The sequence below is a fragment of the Sturnira hondurensis genome, unplaced genomic scaffold (assembly GCF_014824575.4).
Source record: "Sturnira hondurensis isolate 20B ecotype Veracruz unplaced genomic scaffold, ASM1482457v3 Scaffold0021354, whole genome shotgun sequence".
In the NCBI taxonomy this organism is placed as follows: Eukaryota; Metazoa; Chordata; class Mammalia; order Chiroptera; family Phyllostomidae; genus Sturnira; species Sturnira hondurensis.
In genome coordinates, this window is record NW_028093985.1 from 35,023,376 (window position 1) to 35,039,312 (window position 15,937).

At 40.1% G+C, this 15,937-nt stretch overlaps 1 long non-coding RNA gene across 1 annotated transcript in view; it reads right to left on the reverse strand.

The window, feature by feature from the left end:
• Positions 1-3,541: 3,541 nt before the first annotated feature.
• Positions 3,542-15,937, reverse strand: part of LOC118977361 (uncharacterized) — a 51,527-nt gene continuing 39,131 nt past the window's right edge. Inside the window, exon 3 of the long non-coding RNA XR_005064505.1 lies at positions 3,542-3,629. This is a non-coding gene — a long non-coding RNA (uncharacterized LOC118977361). The remainder of the gene's footprint in view (positions 3,630-15,937) is intronic.

Consider the following 15,937-nt stretch of genomic DNA (forward strand, 5'->3'; position numbering starts at 1 on the left):
GAGGGACTGAGCAAAAAGGAAAAAGGACTTATGGACATGGCCGTGTGGTGATCATGAGGGAGAGGGGGTATAAGGGCACTAATTGGTAATGAAAAAATTATACAGTAAACATAATAAAAAATAGTTAAGATAAAAAAGTCTTTTGAAAGTTATAATTCTGTGGAATCAACATTCAAGTTGCAATGTTACTGAATAAAAACAAGTATAAGGGCGCTCTTTGGTTTTCATTTCTGTAACATCATTTACCCAAGTATAGATCTGTGCAGCCAGAATTCCAGAAACGTCCAGTTTGGGGGCATCATGGCTCTGAGGAATTGCTGTGCAGTTTCTATTTGCCTGAAAAATAAATCATATGGTAATTTTTCAATAATAAAGCATAACATGTATTTGGGCTATTCTGAAATATATGGCTATATGAAATAACCTCAAGAAACGATAACTTTAAGGTGGAGGATATATAGCATTCTTACAAATGAATATTTTAAATTAATTTTAATAATTAAATTTTGAGTGTAATAATCATCAGCTTGAGCTTGGAGATATGTTTTTGTTCTAAGAATTCAAGAACATCCAACAGAAAGCTAGCTGTAAGTGGTAATGGGTGTTCTACTTTATTTCTTCCATCACTGCCTCTCTTGCATACTAAAATGGTATAATCTTTTCAAAGTTTACATAGTTTAGAACTGGGGAGGGAGATGTTGATGAAGACAGGAGTCCTGGAAGGTAGAGAAAAATGAGGAGAGAAGGAACACCAAAGTAAAGAAAGTGTGGTGAATTATTCAAATAAGATAATATTACTTTCACCTAAAGTCTTTCAATCTTAGGTGAGAAAAGTGGAATTTGGACTTTCAGCCAAGATGGAGGTGTGGGTAGATACACTTTGCCTTCTCACATAACCAAAAGGAAGACAAAAACAATAAAAAAAACCAGAACCCAGAAAATTGAACTGTATGGAAGTCTGACAACCAAGGAGTTAAAGAAGAAACATTCATCCAGACTCGTAGGAGGAGAGGAGATGAAAAGCTGGGGCAGAGAGGTTGTGCGGCAAGGCGGCAGCCCAACAGTACCACATTTGTGTGCCAAGACACATCATAGTTAAATTATCCAAAATTAAAGATAAGGAGAGAACCTTAAAAGCAGCAACAGAAAAGGAGACAATTACCTACAAAGGAGTTCCCATAAGACTCTCAGCTGATTTCTCAAAAGAAACCTTGTAGGCAAGAAGGGGCTGAAAAGAAGTATTCCAAGTCATGAAAGGCAAGGACCTAAATCCAAGATTGCTCTACCCAGCAAAGCAATCATTTAGAATGGAAGGGAAGATAAAGTGCTACCCAGATAAAGTCACGTTCATCGTGACTTTAAGGAGTTCATCGTCACAAAGACATTATTATATGAAATGTTAAAGGGACTTAACTAAGAAAAAGAAGATGATCAATAATATGAACAGTAAAATGACAACAAACTCACAACTATCAACAACTGGACCTAAAAATAACAAACACAAAAACAACTAAGCAAACAACTAGAACAGGAACAGATTCACAGAAATGGAGATGACATGGAGGGTTATCATTGGGGGTGAGGAGGCAGAAGAATGGGGCAAAGGTACAGGGAATAAGAAGCATAAATGGTAGGTACAAAATAGACATGGAGAGGTTAAGAATGGTATAGGAAATGGAGAAGCCAAAGAACTTATATGTGTGACCTGTGGACATGAACTAAGGTGAGGGAATGCTGGTGGGAGGAAGGGTACAGGGCAGTGGGGAATAAAGGGGAGAAAGAAATAGAGCAACTGTAATAGTATCATCAATAAAATATATTTTTAAAAAAGAAAAGCAGAATTTGGGAAGAGATTATTAAAAAAACTGTAGGGGTAGGGAAAGATGGGGGAAGTATGCCAAATAAGATCATAAATGAAAAGTTGGTCAGATTAAATAATACACAATTTTAAACATCTGTGAGTTAAAAATGTACATTTCTAAAGCAAAAAGAGGAAAGATATTGACAGCAGAGAGAAAAGTGGATTAATATTCCATCATTATATAAAATGCTAATACAAACTAATTAGAAAAAAAACCGAGACCCCAGAGACAGATGGAAAAAGGATGTAACTAGACTGCTGGGAGGTAATTCTTCCTGGGTCTCCTCTGGGTATCCTGTCAGTGAGTCACTGACTGCCCGTTGTTCCATAGCACTACCTCTAGGATGTCTATACGGCCAGAACCTCTCCTTCCAGGTCTAAGAGCAGGTGTGCTTACTATCATTACAAAGATTTGGGCTCCCTAAACTCAGTGTTCCTCTCCTGTAATGCAAACCACTTTGTGTGCAGGTATCATCTGGCCCTCACCCTGTCGTTTTGGAATTATAGTTCCAGAACCAGTGCAAAAATATCGATACTCTGGCTACTGCTTTTGCTACTAGAAATGAACTCTCTTTTGTCACTGGTCCAAGAGTCTTGGGTCTTTTAACAGCCTCCGTTAAACAAGTTAGCTTAAATGCAGAGGGATATCTCAGATCCTTCACAGTTTTTGATACATAATTCACAACTAAACAAATGGGAAAAGTTCAATCTCATTGGCATTTTTAAATCCTGCAGGTAAAGCAAAAGGTATTGCTATTACACAGTAAATGACAGACTTTGTGTATGTAGATGATTGTTCATTACTAGTTGCTTATATACAGTCCTTCCCTGCAAAAGCAAAATGCTAGTTTTATAGTACAGAACATTTAAAATCATATTTTCCTCAGAGGAAGGAAAGTCCTTCTTGGGTGTAGACAATAATTTTGTATTTGACATGTACATTCCATATTATAACCTGAGAACTGCCTGGGTAAGGGCTGCTTCCAAAAGTGCCTGCCTTTTTAAAAAAAATTTTCCCATTACCATTTGGTCCCCTTACACTCCTTTCCCCTGCAATCATCACTCTGTTGCCCGTGTCCATGAGTCCTTTTTCCTCTTTGCTCAATCCAACCCTAACGCCCCAACCCCCACCTTAGCTGTCGTCCTGCTCTATGAGTCTGTCTCTATTTTGCTGTCTTAACAGAACTAGTCATTGTTCAGGGGAAGATGTCTATGAGAGAAATGAGACAAAGGATACAGAAAAAGGTGAGGACAGAATGACAAAGGAACTACTTAGGATAAATCAAAGAAAAGAGATGATATAGAAAGATAGAAAACCTATTGGTAGCCCTGGCTGGTGTAGCTCAGTGGATTGAGCACCGGCCAGTGAACCAGACAATTGCCAGTCAGGGCACATGCCTGGGTTGCAGGCCAGTTCCCAGCAGGGGACACACGGGGGCAACCATACATTAATATTTCTCTCCCTCTCTCCTTCCCTTCCCCTCTAAAGATAAATAAAAATGAAATCTTTAAAAAAACTTGCTAAAAAAATAAAATAAAAAATGTATTCACGTTGCAATTTAGGAGTGAGAAGTAGCTTTGGGGAAAAGAAATACTGAAAGTGAATAAACTGACACAATGGGAAATGTTCTCCAACTATAAATACTTAATACTTGAAGAAAAGAAAAGTGACCATACTTACTTTATTAACAGCAAAGGCTGTGATGATATCAGATTCCTTATGAATAATTCTTGCTTTACCTCCAGGATATCCCAAATCTGCTTCTATCTAAATGGAGAAAAAGAAAATGTAAAAATACAGCGGTTTTAGTAATAATATATGCCAATCTGTCATTTAATACTAGCATAAATTATTTTCAGAGACTCTTTAGACATTTCAAAACCAAAAGTACTATTTTAAATGCTCATTATCCCTAAATAAAAACTATATGGTAAGACAAAGCTAATTTTTTTCAAACTCACTTTTTTACTTATAGGATAGTTGATATGTACATCTTACAACTTCATTAATTGCCTGTGTTCCCAATTCATAATGAATTAGCTCTAAAGGATCAAGACAGTTTAATTATTAAAGTAAGATTTGTTTACCACAGTTATTAGTATTATAATTCTTTGATAATATTTTGTAAATAACAAAGGATTAGGTGGTAAATATTGTAGGTTTTATAAGCCATAGCGTGTCACTACTGCATATTCTTTTTAAAAAATAATCTTTATAACAATAGAAAGATCATTTTTAGTTCACAGCCTGTTCAAGAACTGGTTGGATATGGCCTGCTGAATACAGTTTACTGAATTCTGGTCTCAAATTTATAGGAGAAAAACCTGAAACCTTGAAAGAAACAGTAGTTTGCCCAAAGCATTAATCATTTTAGGAGCTGAGTAAATCAAAATTCAAGGTACTTTATTTTTTTAAAGATTTTTATTTATTTATTTTTAGAGAGAAGGAAGGAAGGGAGAAAGAGAGGGAGAGAAACTTCAGTGTGTAGTTGCCTCCTGTGTGCCCCAGACTGGTGAACCTGGCCTGCAACCTAGACATATGCTCTGACTGAGAATCACACCAGTGACCTTTTGGTTTGTAGGCCTGCGCTCAATCCACTGAGCTACAACAGGCAGCGCTCAATGTACTTTAGATGAGAGAAATATATTTGACCTTATGCTAACCCCAGAGGTACATTCAACACCTTTGAACTCTGAAGAGAGTGGTGTATAAAATAAAAATTTACTAAAATATTTGCATATATATTGTATTACCTCTGGGTAAAAATAGGAGGAAATTATTAAGAGTTGGGAATGTTGCTTAGTGTAGGATAATTTCACATTATTTTATCCTCCTTAGCCTTCATTCTTTAAAATGAATTACTATTAAACGTTTCACAACTTACTATGAAGTACAGAAACTATTAATTTGAAATTAGAATACAACAAATTTACTTTCTGCAAAATTTAAACAAAATATCACCAATGTCCGTTCATTATTTGACCACAGAACTGAGTAGGGCTAGCAGTAGTCTGGAAAACGGCAACTGAGATGGCCATGTGACTGCAAAGTTAAAAGAGAAGTATAAGTAACCAAACCAAAAGAGCCCTCTGCAAACAAGTCATAGTCACTGGATGTAGAGATGTCAAATATATTCTAATCTAAAATATAATTTGATTATAAACATAAGTGGATTTAATTGTTCAGTAACATTTTGACTTATTTGAGGGCTAACTTCTTTTTTAAGGAAAGTGTTAGCTCTGCTATAAGAGGCTCATCAACCAATAATGTAAAGAATAAGATTTTAAAATTTTATGATGAAATTCTAACTTAGCCACGTCTCTGCCTGGTATCTAAAGCCACAAAGTGTCCACTACTGGGCTCTGAAGAAATTAAAAATAGAGAAAATTATATTTCCATGAAATAGAAAGGTAAGCTATTTGCTAATAAAGTATACAGTGAAGTATGATAAAAGGCATAAAGTAAATCAAGTAAGGGGATAGAGGACAGAGGGTGGTGCATTTAGACAGGGTGGTGATTTTCAGTTGGTGTTCTGCAAGAATTTTTAAAACATACAATACCTGACTATTTAATCAGGGGCACTGACCTCTTTTCCTTTAAATTTAAAAAAAGACAATAGCCAACACATGTCTGGTGTAAATCATTTTTTTGTCAGATGGGCAAGAAAATATATTTTTCAGTGTGTTGCAGAATTTTAGTAATTAGTTCTGTGTGTCATGAGATGAAAAATGTTGAAAATCACTGAGACAGGGGGATCAAAAGGTGACATTTGAGCTAAGACTGAATGAAGTGATGGGGAAGAGACGAGCAAATATGTGGGGAAAAAGTGTTCCAGGCAGAGAGAAAAACAGATACAAAGGCTCTAAGTGGTGGGGTGCTTGACTTGTTAAAGGCATAGCAAGGAAGCCAGTGTGACTACGGTGGAGTAATCGGTGGGGAGAGACAGAAAATGATGCCTGAGAAGCAACTGGGGGCTGTATATTAGGATCTTGGAGCCGATAATAGGACTTTATTTAAGGGAGTTTATTCTCTGTGTGATGGATAGCCATTGAAGGATTTTGAGGAAAGGTATGGTGTGCTCTGATGTAGATCTAAGAAGAATCATTCTGCCTCACATGTTTGGAATAGACTGCAGTAGGGCAAGGGTGTCAGCCGGGAGACCAACGAGGGGGCTGGCCATGGTGATTTATGCCATAGCTAAGGGTAGCTCTTGGTCTGGAGAGGTAGTGGTGGATGTCAGGAAGAGCCATGGGATTTGGGACATAGTTTTGAAGGTAGAGGAAGCAGATTCCAATAATGGTTTTCATAAGGGTCTGCAGAGGTGGGTTTCCTGGCACTTACACCAACCCATCCAAAATAAACATTCATTTTGCACCTAGTTCTATAGACTTTCTCTTAAAGAGAATCCTCTCTCTCTACCAATGCATGAGACTCATTTCCATAAAACTCGACTCTGTCCCTGAGGCCTGAGAGAAAAAGAAAGTAAAAAATAATGGTTCAGACTTCCGCCAAGATGGAGGCGTAGGTGGAAACACTGTGCCTTCTCCCACAACCAAGTTTAAAGACAACAAAATTTTAGCAAACAAAAACGCAGCCAAAACACAGAAAATTGAACTATACGGAAGTCTGACAACAACAAACTGTTCAACCGCACTGGCAAGAGGGGTGGAGCCAGCAGCGGAGCAGGGACGGGAAAGAAAGATCCCCTGACCCAGGTGCCCAGGTGGCCATGGACGGATCCCAGGTGTGGGGTGGTGAGAGGCGGACCCAGTGAGGGCGCAGGGCGGCGGGCTGACCGCGGTCACACATTTGGGCACAGATAAATCAGCGAAGGAGTGAGCAGGGATACCGTGCAGGCCCCAGTGGCAAGAAGCAGCAGAGGGGACTGCCATTGCTCCTCTTTGACTCTGCCCCCACATACAGCGTCACAACCCAGCGACTGAGTGGCCCCGCCCTGGTGAACACCTAGGGCTCCGCTCCTCATTGGTAATGAGCACGAACAGTCCAAAACAGGGCTCAAGAACTCAAAGCCCCCGAGTGATAACTCTAAGTGACCAAGAAATAGTGAAACTCTTAGATGCACAGTTCAAAATACTGGTGATCAGGATGCTCACAGAACTGGTTGATTTTAGTCACAAATTAGAGGAACAAATGAAGGCTAAACTAATTGAAATGAAGGGAAATGCACAGGAAACCAATAGTGATGGGAAGGAAACTGGGACTCAAATCAAGGGAGTGGACCAGAAGGAAGAAAGAAGCAATCAAACAGAAAAATATGAAGTAACAAGAATTCAAAAAATGAGGAGAGGTTTAGGAACCTCCAGGACATCTTTAAATGTTCCAACATCCAAATTATAGGGGTACCAGAAGGGGAAAAGGAACAGCAACAAGTGGAAAAGTTATTTGAACAAATAATAAAGGAGAACTCCCCCAGTCTGGCAAAGGAAATAGACTTCTAGGAAATCCAGGAAGCTCAGAGAGTCCCAAAGAAGTTGGACCCAAGAAGGAACATACCAAGGCACATCATAATTACATTAGCCAAGATGAAAATGAAGGAGAGAATCCTAGAAGCAGCAAGAGATAAGGGGACAGTCACCTAAAAAGGAGTTCCCATCAGACTGTCAGTGGATTTCTCAAAAGAGACCTTACAGGCAAGAAGGGGCTGGAAAGAAGTATTGCAAGTCATGAAATCCAAAGACCTACAGCTAAGATTTCTCTATCCAGCAAAGCTTTCATTTAGAATGGAAGGACAGATAAAGTGCTTCTCAGAAAAGGTCAAATTCAAGGAGTTCATCATCACCAAGCCCTTATTATATGAAATGTTAAAGGGACTTATCTAAGAAAAAGAAGATAAAACATATGAACAGTGAAAGGACAGCAAACTCACAATTATTAACAACCACACCTAAAACAAAAGCAAACTAAGAGGACAGCTAGATCAGGAGAGGAACCATAGAAATAAAGATCACATGGAGGGTTAGCAACAGGGGGTGGGAGGAGGAGAAGGGGGATAGAGAAAGGTAGAGGAAATAAGTAGCATAGATAGGGGGGAGGGCAAGAATAGTAGGGGAAATATAGAATCTAAAGAACTTGTGACACATGGACATAAACTAAAGGGGAGGAGTCGGGGGAGGGGTGTGCAGGGTGGAGGGAAATGGGGGGGGAATAGAACAACTGTAATGGCATAATTAATAAAATATATTTAAAAAAATAATGGTTCCTGGGTTCTGACCAGAGTGACAGGAGGAATGGTAGCCCCACTCCTGAGCCATGGTCCCTGGTAAACAGAATAGCTCGGTGGGGATCTGAGATTCCACTCTGGACATACTCAATAAAGCCAAATGCCTCACACTGGCCCTTAAGACATCATCCTACTCAAACAGACTCCCACTGTGACCTAGGCTTCTGTGTGTGAGCAATTTCAGGTTAGAGTGTCCTTTCCTGTGCTTGCTCTCTCTCTCCTCTCAAAATGTTACTTTTCAAGGCTTTATCTTTCTTTCTCTTTCTTTCTTTCTTTCTTTCTTTCTTTCTTTCTTTCTTTCTTTCTTTTTCTTTCTTTTCTTTCTTTCTCTCTCTCTCCTTCCTTCCTTCCTTCCTTCCTTCCTTCCTTCCTTCCTTCCTTCCTTCCTTCCTTCCTTCCTTCCTTCCTTCTTTCAGAGAGAGAAAGGAAGATGGAAGGGGGAGGGGGGAGAGAGAGAGAGGGAAACGTCAATTTGTTGTTGTACTTAGTTGTGGCCTGACCGGAGATCAGACTTACAACCTTGGCATGTCAAGACTATGCTCTAACCAAGTAAGCTACCAGCCAGGGTCAAGGTTCACTTTAAATGAAAACTTTTCCGTAAGAGTAGACTTCCTCCTCCATAATTCAGGAGTGGAAAACTGGAAGCCCACAGCAGGCCCTGGACTAAATTTGTAAAATCAAATATGAATGTTTTAGATAGCATAAGCATTCTTCTGTTTGTTCAGTCATCCTTATATTGCCTTGGTCACTATCACACTTTTATGTGACTTGCTTAATTCCTATAGCCATTTGAGCTTATGACCCACGGCATTCTCAAACCATTTTGCTTATGTTTCTTCTATCACAGTTACACACTGGGTGTTTTATAATAATTTGTAAATATTTTAAAATACATTTTATTTATTATTGATTACAGTTTTCCCATCCACCCTTCATCCCCCTCCACCCTGCACACCTCTCCCACCCACATTCCCCACCTTTAGTTCATGTCCATTTGTATTAAGTTCTTTAGCTTCTACATTTCCCATACTATTCTTGCCCTCCTCCTATCTATTTTCTACCTACTGTCTATGCTACTTATTCTCTGTACCTTTTCTCCCCTCTCCTCTTGCTCTCCCACTCCCCTGTTGATAACCCGCCATGTGATCTCCATTTCTGTGGTTCTGTTCCTGTTCTAGTTGTTTGCTTAGTGTGTTTTTGTTTTAGGAGTGGTTGTTAATAATTGTGAGTTTGCTGTCATTTTACTATATGTGTTTTTTATATTCTTTTTTTAGATAAGTCCCTTTAACATTTCATATAATAAGGGCTTGGTGATGATGAACTCCTTGAATTTGACCTTTTCTGAGAAGCACTTTATGTGCCCTTCCATTCTAAATGAAAACTTTGCTGGATAAAGCAATCTTGGCTGTAGGTCTTTGGATTTCATGACTTGGAATACTTCTTTCCAGCTCCTTCTTGGCTGTGAGGTCTCTTTTGAGAAATCCGCTGACAGTCTGATGGGAACTCCTTTGTAGGTGACTGTCCTCTCTCCTTCATTTTAATCTTTGCTAATGTAATTATGATGTGCCTTGGTGTGTTCCTTCTTGGGTCCAACTTCTTTGGGACTCTCTGAGCTTCCTGGATTTCCTAGAAGTCTATTTCCTTTGCCAGACTGGGGGAGTTCTCCTTCATTATTTGTTCAAATAACTTTTCCACTTGTTGCTGTTCCTTTTCCCCTTCTGGTACCCCTATAATTTGGATGTTGGAACATTTAAAGATGTCCTGGAGGTTCCTAAGCNTCTTTCCAGCTCCTTTTTGCCTGTGAGGTCTCTTTTGAGAAATCCGCTGACAGTCTGATGGGAACTCCTTTGTAGGTAACTGTCCTCTCTCCTTCATTTTAATCTTTGCTAATGTAATTATGATGTGCCTTGGTGTGTTCCTTCTTGGGTCCAACTTCTTTGGGACTCTCTGAGCTTCCTGGATTTCCTAGAAGTCTATTTCCTTTGCCAGACTGGGGGAGTTCTCCTTCATTATTTGTTCAAATAACTTTTCCACTTGTTGCTGTTCCTTTTCCCCTTCTGGTACCCCTATAATTTGGATGTTGGAACATTTAAAGATGTCCTGGAGGTTCCTAAGCCTCTCCCCATTTTTTCGAGTTCTTGTTTCTTCATATTTTTCTGTTTGATTGCTTCTTTCTTCCTTCTAGTCCACTCACTTGATTTGAGTCCCAGTTTCCTTCCCATCACTATTGGTTCCCTGTGCCTTTTCCTTCATTTCATTTAGCATAGCCTTCATTTTTTCATCTCATTTGCAACCAAATTAAACTAATTCTGTGAGCATCCTGATCACCAGTATTTTTTTAAAGATTTTATTTATTTATTTATCTTTAGAGGGGAAGGAGAGAGGGAGAGAAACATCAATGTATGGTTGCCTTTCGTGTGTCCCCTGCTGAGAGTTGACCTGCGGGGAACCAGCCTGCAACCCAGACATGTGCCCTGACTGGGAATCGAACCGCGATCCTCTGGTTTGCAGGCCCGTGCTCAATCCACTGAGCTACACCAATCAGGGCTCTGATCACCAGTATTTTGAACTGTACATCTGATAGGTTAGGTATCTCTTGGTCACTTAGTTGTATTCGCTGTGGAGCTTTGATCTGTTCTTCCATTTGGACAATTTTTTTGTCTTGTTGTGCCTGTTATGTATGAGGGGTGGAGTCTTAGGCGTTCACCAGGGTGGGGCAACCCACTTACTGGGTTATGACACAATATGTGGGAGCAGGGTTCTAGAGGGAACAATGGCACTTGCTCTGTTCTCTGTCGAATTCCAGTCCCCTCTGCCGATTCCCTGAAGTAAACTGTGCCCTTTTGGTGCTGATTTCTGGGTGGGTGGGCTTGTGTATGTTCTAGGACCCTGTGGGTCTCTCCAGTGAATTCTCCTGTGAGGCTGGGAGTCCCTCTGTGCCTCAACCCCCATAGATATTTTCAATTGGTGTTTTGAGGCTTTATTTCCTGGTGCTAGGACCCTGGGTTGCACAGTCTGTATCACTCTCCAGTTTCTCCTGGTTTATCTGCATGCAAATGTGGGAAAAATTTGTAAATTAATGAAGGTGTAAACACTGTGTTTTCCACATAGATACAACTGTCACCAGCAGTTTGGTAGACAAAAGGGTTGCATATTTTCATAGTATTCTGTTTTTTAAAAAGTTATTTTCCTCTTTTGTTATTTTTCTCTCTTGCTACATTTTTGTCTCCTTACGGAAAATTTAAGCAAAGAAAGAGATTATTACCTAACCTGACTGCTGATTTTGTTTGACATAATTTCAAATTGTTCCCTCGGTTTATTTTGTAATGAAGCAAATATTTCTCACTGATACACCAGAACAGAAGGTAAACTTTATCTTCCATTAGGCTAGGGCTATGTGAAATAGTCAGTTTGGTTTTGTTAAAAATAAATTAGAGTTAAGTGAATATTTTAATTATGAAATGTGTGAACAGTGTTTATTAATAAAACCTACTCCTAAATGTAATCCTTAGGTCAGCCCTGAGAAATAAGAATAAAGTGAATCCACCCTTCACAAGAATGTTGTTTCTAGGCCTATTTGCAGTTTACAAATGCAAACAGGAGGCCAAGTCTGAGGGCAGCTTCCACATGGAAGGGCTGTGGCGAAACCAGGTGACTCACTGTTTGATTTAGCAGTGGCAATGCAGACCCTTGCCAGTGTGTTTTGTTCCCACTTAATTCCCAACTTCCCACCTTTTTTCTAATGAAAAATCAGCTTCCAAAAATTGCTCAACACACTGCCTTTCCTGAGTCCAAATTTCATAATGGAGTCCTGATTGATGACGTCCTTTGAACGCTGGATTCTTCTAAGTTAGTTCTGGGCAAGCAGCAGTGGGTGGAGAGGGGAGGAAAACAATGCACACAAACATTCACTGGGTGACAGACGATTTCATCCCAATGCATCATAAAATTTGAGTGAGGCTGTAACAATCAAGCTTTCATTTTTTTCTCACTTCTCTGACTCTTCTTTTTAGAAATTTCTCCAAGGAAGTTTTTGAGGTATCTAGATAAAAAGCATGATGTAAACTCAAGGTGTCCAACTTATCTCTGGTCTCTGCATGGAGGAGAAGGATGGTTATTCTGAGGGCTTCTTGGAAAAGAGAAGAGGATCCTTCTAACCTCATCTACCCCCCATATATCTGACTGTGAGGTTATGGCTGTTTTTTTACATCATCTCTGGGCTCTCTGTGCTTGAGTCCATGGCCAAGTGCACAGAGCATCCTCTCTCTCTGCCCAGTACTGTTGATACCCCCTGTAACTTTGTTAGCAGACTCATGGTGGTAAATGCTTCTCCAGAAACTCTCATCCTTGGCATTAAAGATAGATACAAAAAAGGAATCTTTTCAGTTAGTTCATGGCCAAAGGGCAAGATAGTAGGTATGATAAAGCCATTACTAGTGTTTAGCCTGGTGCAGAATGGAAGGATCCTCTTCCCAGCTAGAAGGTCTGACATCTTGTGCAGGAAGGAGGCGCAGGTAATGTGCTTCTTCTGGCCCTCCTCCCTGAGGTGTAGAGAACCCATTCCAGCCACCAAGACACAAGGTACCCACAGAATATCATCAAGGGGGAAAACACTTGCCCCTCACAGTGCAAACCTAAAGAGGGCAGGGCCCACAGCTGACTGCACTGCCACCTCTGCTCCCACTGGGCTCCTGGGATGCTCCTCACAGCAATCTCTGCCAACCCCAAGGGGAGCCAAGAGTACAGAGAAAGGGTTTTTCTCCTTTACATTCAGGAGGCTATACAGCTTCTTTCTTAATGAAGTTAAAAAATAATTGTGTGTGTGTGCACATACATATATATTCACAAGTATATATCAAAATATATTACATATAGAACATTGAACATGTATATTATATCTAACATATCGAACACAATGTGTTGTACAAATATATGTGTTATACACACATGCACATGTGTGTGTATATGTGTGCACAGGTCTTTGCTAAATTTTAATTTGCATTCACGTCGATGGCCAAAGAAATAATCTTTTTTCTTCAACACACAACAGGGCACTCGAATCAAACAAGATGATGAAGCACCGAGATCTAACTCAGCCTTTCCCTAGTGGAGCTCTGTGGGAGAATTATTCCCCCTGACCCTAAGACACACATTACATGTACTGAATTAACTCTGCTCTATGCATATGTGATGGCACTATTATCTTGTCTCTGGGCATCCATAATGGAACTAGTTTTGTGTCATTCTTAGTACCACCCTTGGGAGACTTTAGAAATAGCTGCTCACACAATCTTCTGAGCTCTGTCCTCTATCAAAAGTCTGGTCACTGGATAGCAATGAGCTGCTTTCCCCTGCTTAGGGAGTGGAAAATGGGGCAGCAGGAGTGGAAAGAGGCAGCAGAAAGAACACATTCTCTCTGCGCTGCTGAAGCTGACCTGGCAGTTTCTCTCCCCCTCCCCTGTACCCTCTCCCTCAGAGGGTGGGAAGGCTTTCTGCTTAGACAGTGAGGCACCACAGTGGAGGAGCATTTGCAACATCTGAGAGTACATTTTAGAAGGATTCCAATTCAGCTGAAAGTGAAGTGTGACAGATTTGCTTGCCTGGGGAGAGATTTAAAACCGTCCACTTATATAGCAATGTAAAATGTACTTCACTTATACATGTGCACATGCTGCCTATGTATCAAAATGGCCTAATAATAAAGATCTGAAGGACCACTTTATTAGCTCATGTATTATTAATGCTTCAATGTTTTCTTTGTTTCACATGCCTTACTCTTGCTCGGCAGCCCTGTCTGACTGGCAGTGAACTAATATTTACCATTAGTAAAAAAACTCATTCCTTCAATATGTATTATGGAGCTAATATGTTCCAGGCACTATGGGTTAAGTGGAATTGTACAAATAATGGTGGTTTAAAAAAGAATTATGATGGTAATAATAACACTAGCAGTTGTTTGCTCCTTCCTTTGAATTCATTTGCCCTTCTACAAGAGTCCTGACTCTCCTTGCAGATTCAGCGCTTGCCCAGGGTGGTTCCAGCCCTGGTTCTAAAGACAGAACATGTGACTCTGCATATACTGTGTCTTTCTCTGTCTACAGTGATTGGTTCAAAGATGGACACATGACCTAAACTGACCCAATCATGATAAATCTTGGGCCTTGTTCAGAAGCTACTGGAAAAGACCGTGTCTTTTGAGCTGCACTTTAACCTGAGGAAACGTAAGGCTAGAGCTACCCCTGCAATCACATCACTGTGAAGGAGCAGGCAGGAGCCCGGGGCTACATGGAGACTCAGAACGAAGCTGAAACATGAAGCAGCAAAGGAGAGATAGAAAGAAATTGCATCCTAGTGACATAATTGAAGCACTAAATCCAGCTCTGCCTGAAGCCAGCCCAGCCCCTGGGCCTTTCAGCTCCCAGAACCAGTAAGTGTACTTTTTGTCTTAAGCCTATTTGAGTTTGGTTCTCTGTCACTGGAAACTAAGAAAGAACTCATACCAAGGATAATAATGATAATGTGGAGATAGTGGGGGGAAGCCAATGAAAATTTTATGTGAAGAGAAAAATGATATTCAATATTAAGACTCTGTAGATTTTATAGAAACCTTGCCTTGACAGAAGCAAAGCAGGAAAAAATGAACTAAGTCCCAGGGAAACATCATTGAGAACTTTTGGTTCATTACATTACACAAATGGAATTGGCCTTGGCCCCAACAGGGCACATGAAACAAAAACCACATATAAGATACTAGAATCCTCAGGATCCAGAGCAGCGAGCCACTTTCCTGGGCAAGCCTGGAGGGAACCCCAGGGTGAAGAGATGGTTTTTTAAAGCTAGAGTCAGAAACTTTGTACAACCAACAGAGGTACTTCTATCAAGTACTTACTGTCAAGACTACATATAGCCCTAAGCAATAATGTCAACATGATAAATAAGAAAAATTATCTTTTAGAGTCAGAGGTATTGAAGATCAGAGATTAAGCACAATTTTTTATGTCCCTGAAGTTCGGGCACAAGAAAGGATTGCTTGGTGTGAAGGTAAATAGACTATTATTTGGGCAGGCACTGTGTTAAATCAAATTGTGTTCAGACTTTTCCCGGTTTTTAACCACTGAGATGAAATTGGGAAGTGCTCGGGAATCATGCAGCTCAAGGAAAGGCCCAGAGCTCAGCAGTTCATTTACTATCTTCTGTATTTACTCACTTTTTTATAAACTCTCAATTCCATAGCTTTGCTAGCTAGGAGACTGCTTATCAATTTTTTTCACGTGGTAGATTTTCCCAAGTAATGAAAAAAAGTCAAAAACTGGGAGAGAACTTTTCTCCTGGATTCTAAGACTCCTAGAGGTTTCCCAAACTGCACTGTATCATTTGTCACAAAGTGGAGATTAGGACCCTGTGTGAAGGGGGTGGGGGAGTCTCTCCACTGAGAAGTTAACACCTGCCTTCAAAAACCATACTTCGATTTATTTTGTATGCCATATTTTTATGTATTATTCTATTTTTATTTTGTATATTATTCCAAGCACAGCCAATCCGATCCCTTAGGGATGGGCACTTTGCCTTTTAAGAATCAGATTGCTGAGTGTTTTCTACATTATTCTCCAGACAGTAACTAGCCCCTTAAGGATAGTGTGGCAGATTGTATTTTTCCAAAGTTGGCCACAAAAATATCTCTGGCACAGGGAGAGTGACCTTGGCACTCCCACATCAAGAACTGGGGTTCACTTCTCCATTTCTTCACCACCACCCCTACCTTGAACATAGGCCTGTACTGTGACTGCTTTGACCAACAGAATATGATAGATACACCGTGTCAATTCTAGGTGCA